The sequence below is a fragment of the Apis cerana genome, linkage group LG6 (genome assembly GCF_029169275.1).
Source record: "Apis cerana isolate GH-2021 linkage group LG6, AcerK_1.0, whole genome shotgun sequence".
In the NCBI taxonomy this organism is placed as follows: Eukaryota; Metazoa; Arthropoda; class Insecta; order Hymenoptera; family Apidae; genus Apis; species Apis cerana.
In genome coordinates, this window is record NC_083857.1 from 10682475 (window position 1) to 10688542 (window position 6068).

General features: G+C 37.9%; 1 protein-coding gene across 7 annotated transcripts in view; it reads left to right on the plus strand.

The window, feature by feature from the left end:
• LOC107993834 (leucine-rich repeat-containing protein 24) overlaps positions 1 to 6068 on the plus strand; it is a 314678-nt gene that overhangs the window by 169697 nt on the left and 138913 nt on the right. The gene's annotated exons all lie outside the window — the stretch shown is intronic.

Consider the following 6068-nt stretch of genomic DNA (forward strand, 5'->3'; position numbering starts at 1 on the left):
GCGGGTGGAACGATAACGCAGAGCCACGAACGCGTTCCATTTTGCCTGAATATCGAGTGGCGGGAGCGGGAGCAGTCGACTTCTCGATTGTGTGTTATTGGGTGCTTTCGACGCGCGTCCGATTTCCACCTGGGACGTCGAAAGGGAGAGGAGGAATGGGGAAAGAAAAAAAAAAAAGAGGAAAGAAAGGGGGAAGGAACTTTTCCCCTTACGCGTTCCCATTTTCGCGCAACGCGCTCGTGCTCGGAAACACGAAGGGAAAACGAGAGAAATAAGACGAAGTTTTCGAGTGGCCGACACACAACGCGAATTTCTATTCTTCGAGCTCGTACACTTCATACGGTCGTGTTATACGATGCGTATTTTTTTTTTCTTCTTGCCTTTTTCTTTTCTTCCTTTTTTTTTTGGAAATCTTTTACGGAACTGTTTCCTTTCCACCTTTGTTTCGTTGTTTTTTTGTCGAACGCGCTTTTATATGGCAGCTGTTGCGGTGTAAAAGTAATTTTAACAACGATACGCTGAAGCTCTATGCCTCGGTTGCCGGATTTTTGTTGGATCTAGTTAACAGATTTTGGTTTGAAACTTGTTCGTACGGATGAACGCGTCCAGTTTGGCTTCTGTAATATATGTTTATTTGTATCAAACTAATTCTAATTCCTTTAATAATAAAATTACTTGAAATATTGGACGCCGATACGATCGTCTTATTTCTTCATTACGCGATACTGAAATATCTTCTATTCTAAAAGATTTCCTTATTTTTCTAAAAATTACTTTCCCTACAATTTCACAAATAATCAATCAGTTTGGAACGCGATTAAATATATAAAAGCATCGTGTACGTATCAACCTAATAATTTAATCCATTAAAACTAGCCTCTAACCCTTTTCAATTATAGATGCAGGTCATTTATTTGATGTTGTACACGAGATTGATTTTCATCGGCCGACAATGTGCAGGCGTCTCGTCGGGTAAACCTTTTCGATAAATAAACGCGGGACAAGCGTGGCGACGACGTCGACAAGAGTGACTAGGCTGAAATTCGGGCCGAACGGGACAGAGATTTGACGTCAATGAGGAGGGAGGGGGAGGGGAAACAAAGTAAAGTGGAGCACACCGTTTCCTTTGGTCTTCCTCTCGTAAATTTTTATCGACTCGGTAAACTTTGACCCTTCGACTGTTCCACCGTATCCCCGAGGAAGCTTGATTAACCCGGCAGTGATCGCGCTTTAAATGGTAACCGTGGCAGGCTACGTCCACGTGGCCTCTTTTCCTCTTCCTTGTTATATCGGGTGTTTCGAAAATCGTGATAAAAAAAAAAAAGAAAAAAGAAAAATGAAAAAGAAAAAAAAGAATTCGTTTTCGAGAGGAAACGAATTGTGAAATTTTCTGTGCTGTTGAAAATACGGCGTATGTATAATCGATTTTTTTCGTAAATTAATAAATGTATCATAAATCATGATATTAATCGAAGAAAGGTGATTCTTAGTGCAAAAGGAAGTTAAAAATGTAGAATGATAATTGTCTCGTAAATGATTTTACTTAACTGTATATACAATTACGATGGATTATTGAAAATTTAAATTTTGAAAAAAACTATTTTTATTAAAATCGTACCATATATCCCGAAGATAAAATTAAAAAGCAACAAAGTTCATTTCAATAACAATATAAAATAATAATTAAAAAAAGAAAAAAAAAGGAAAGAAAAACTACACATATGCAGTTCTCGAGAGTCGACTTTAAAAATTCCCCCTCTCCCAGTCATTTCGGTATAAAATATTTTTCGTTTCAATTCCAAAGTGAATTTTCATAATTATTCCATCACGATAGAATCTAGACCCGAAAATTTTCAATCCTTTTAAAAAAAAAAATTCATCCCGGGACTCTCCACTCCCCCCGTGATCCCAATTGCGTTAATTCCATTTTTTCGATGCGAAAGAGAGATCCTGTTTAAAGGGATACACATAATGCATATATTTTTAGCGAATGCGGAGGCGACAGGTTCGAGCGCACGAACTCTCGATTCATTCCATCGGAGAATTTCATTATGCGCCGACGCCATTGCTCTATTTACATAATTTTAATGGATCACAGCGAGGGAATTGAAACACCTCGACGCAGGACAGGGGAGGGGAGGGGAAGCGACAGTTGAGAAGCACTGGAGCCGTGGAACAAAGATAAAGTAGCGAATGAAATGTTGGCGGGAATACAGTCGCGCCAAATTTGGAGAGGAAAATGAAATGTAAACTGGGACGCGGGGCGTTTATTTTCCCGTTCTTTCGCCTCGTCCTGCCGCCTCCTTTCCTTACCTTCTATCGCAGCTAAACACTAAAAACGAGCACGACAAAGAGGTCAGTTTTCGCGGATTAATTATTTATCCGGTTGCCTCATTGTCGGTCAGAACGCTGACGAGTGATCTCTTTCTCTCTCTCTCGCGTAAACCGCAAAACCGTGAAAGCATGCGCGATTAAACGAAGTATCTCTTTTGTGCACCGTGTCTGATAATGTATTTTGCATTTTGCAAGGGAGAGATTTTTATTTGATGAAAGGTGAAAGTTTTTCTATTGCATTCTTCGAATTTTGAATAGTCGAATATGATCCCTGATGGTTTCGTTTAAATTTTAAGAGCATTGTGTGGATCTGAGCTTTAACTTTACTTTAAACAATTGAGCGAATATTTTTTCCGCACAAATACGAGTTTTTTTTTTAACAAGAGCTTCGCAACATAATTTTCACGTAGTTACAATTATTCACGTATATTTTCATTAAAATGAACGAACATCTTAAAGCGCACGTGCTTCGTCAAGTGAACTTTAAATAAAATTGTCAAACTCGTTATACGAAATTCTGCAACGATTTTCTAGTTAAATTATCGATCCTGAAATAACGAGATGCGCGTTCCCGAAGTACGTTCGAAACTCTTGAGATGCAATTTCTTGCGAAAATCACGGCGACCATCGTGTCTGTCAGACGTGTAGTTTTGTTACTTTGATCGAATCTTTCAAAGTTAATCGAATGTTAATCAAATTAAAATATGTCAAATATATCGTTTAATAAAATAATCAAGTATAAAGGAGGATTCTCGATTCGTCGAATTCTCGACACTAAAAATTCCAGATTTCGTCAGGTTTTAATAGCTTTTCATCCCCTCTTCTCCCATCTACCTTCCTGTGTAAACTCGGCTCGGCACAATACACGAATTAACAAGAAAATCATCAAGAACGGCGATCAAAAGACCGTGGAATACGAGGTTGAATGCACGAAAGCAAGACAAATGATGTATGTGCACAAGAAGGAAGTATATCATTTTGGATAGAATTTTCAAAAATTCGTTTTTCTCCAAACTTTCGTATACTTTCCTTTTACGTTCCAAAATATCTCTTGTTACACTACACCTTTCTATACTGCGTCAAATTTGCACATATTTATCGCTTCGTGACACATTTGTTTGATGCCAATTTGACTGATCCGGATGCTCGAGAATCTAAGAACGAGATATCTTCGCAATTCCACCCGTTCGCGAATCCATCTCTTTAATCCTCGAATGACTTTTACGAGAATTGAGAGAGTTGTAATCTCTCTGATATTTTCTGATACGCTGACGCGAGATATGCTTAAATTGAAAATGAAAAGAAATTCGTGCGTCGAGAGAACGAGTGTCACGCTTTCTTTTTTCTTCACAATCGCGTTCAATCGCGTAAAAGAGAAAGGTATATAAACGGTGTAATTAACGAAGCGATCGATAGCTTCTTTCTAATTTCGACTACTTAATCTTTTTCGTGACTTTCTTGAACATCGATACGAGATCGCGGTTAATTTCAAACTTCTTCGAGCCATTCTTATCGCCAATTCGCGATGAGATAACGAAAACGGCCGCGAAAGCGTTCACGCACCGAAACCCACGATATTCCGTTGGCTGGGGCATAAATTAGTGATTCAAACCGGTCGAAGCATACTTTGGTCATTGCGGTATCGATTGTGACACGCACGCGATACGTGCATCGCACGCAACTGGAACTGGAAACTTTGTAAAAATGGCAGATTTCAATTAAATTTTTAATAACGATATATTAATAAAGTAATGAGTTCTTTATTGCGCGTGCACACGCATATGTATGAACAATAAAATAATAATAATAACGTTATTAATAAATACAATTATTAACGATCCGAACGATATCTCTTTCTCCGATCTTTTTTCCCCGATTTCTCGCGAAACACTGTGCATTTTTTTAAACAAACCTCGTCGTGGATACAAACGAAGGACGGAAAGCGAAAGAGGGAGGGGAGAAGAGAAATTAACTGGAAAAAGAAACGAACGACAAACGATGATGCTTTTCGCGGTAACAATCTGACACGGTCGTTCCTACACCATTGGCCCCGTTTCTATGTTCGCGGAAGCGAGCACAGACCGCCCGTGGATTTCCACACGACGGAGGAATGAGTAATGCCTAATTTGCATATTGCGTGTGACTTTGTCTTCGACGTAACACGAAGTTTATTAATAATGCAATGGACGCGATGCGAATATGCGAGAACGACGAGGACGCGTCGGTGGAACAGCCATCTTGTATTTCTTCCTTCCTTTTCCCCCCTCTATATCTCTCTCTCTATTCTTACTTATTTATCTCTTTTTTATATATTTTTTCTTGCGATTTTCAGTTCAGCAGCGGAGCAACGAGCGGAGAAAAAGGAAACTGTCCTTCATTTCGAGAAAATTCGAGCGGTTTTTTTTCTTAATTTTCCATTCCTCTCCGTGTTTTCTTCTCTCTTTTCATTTTCTGTGTTATTTGTTCATTAATCAGTGAAATTGGATTTCGTTAATATTAAGTTGTATAATATATGTATGATATATATATTTTTTTGTATAAGTTTTGAATAAAAGATACGAATAAAGTATCCTTCCATAATATTATACGTTGCAAATCCTTGTGTAAGGTCATGCACCACCGGATTCAAACTTAATATTGTAATGCTTCGCCCGGGAAATACGTGGCTGCAATGTTGGTTAAGAAGCTCCGCAGGAAGCTTTCAAAAAACAACTTACACGCTTGTATAACTAGTAACAGCAGAAAGTTACGAAAACCTTTCTTACAACAGGGTTCAAAGTGTAACTTTTGCCCTTACTAAAGTTTAACCTCTAATTTCATATTTTCTTCAATATCCCTCGATTTTCTGTTCTCATCATAAAAGTACACGATACGCATAATTAAATGAAAAGTTAAGAATAATATCAAAGAATGAGATATCACATGTTGACACTTTTTTTTTTTGATGTTTTTACAAATTCTTAAAATTATTTGACGCGAGAAATAAAGCTTTTTGATAAATCTTTTTAAATATTAGAATATTTGATACCAAGATCTCATCGACAGCGACATTAATATAATCGTTCAATTAATAGTATAAATTGATTAGTTTTAAATTTCAAAAATTAATTTCCATTATTTTTCCAAATTTTACGTGTATCGGCACAATAAAACTTTTTAAAATTCATCCGTTTAAATCTCGAAGATTTCTCGAATAAAATCGCGTTACATAGAATAATTCATCATCCCGAAAAGAGGGGCAATTTTACTTCCAGAGATGGAGATTTTCGATACAATATTACCAGCTGCACGAATAGCTAAGTTAATGGAAGAAAATAAAGGGTATAGCAGGAGATTTCAATAACCGATGAAATCTATCGGTTGATCCTTGCCTCGAAATACCTGTTTCATTCACCGAGTACAGTTACTTATTTCACGCGTCGACTCACCGCGACGTACGACCTCTTCGTTCGTTTCTTTTTTCCATGTTTGCGTCTCGTCACCGAGGTCGCGGTCATTCAGAGGCATTCAAACACGACTTTACGGTTCGTACGTTGCCTCGAGCGCCTTCGAAGCGTGTGTCAATTCGTACACGAACGACAACGTCGACTATGCTCAACGAGAGAGAAATAAGTCGCGAATATTTCGAAAATCGAGCCAGTTATTTGTTTTCTTTTCGCTTCGATCGATGCTTGGTTTTTCCATTCCTTCTATAAAAACGAGGATACGAGGCGAGAATTGTTTCTCTGTTATTT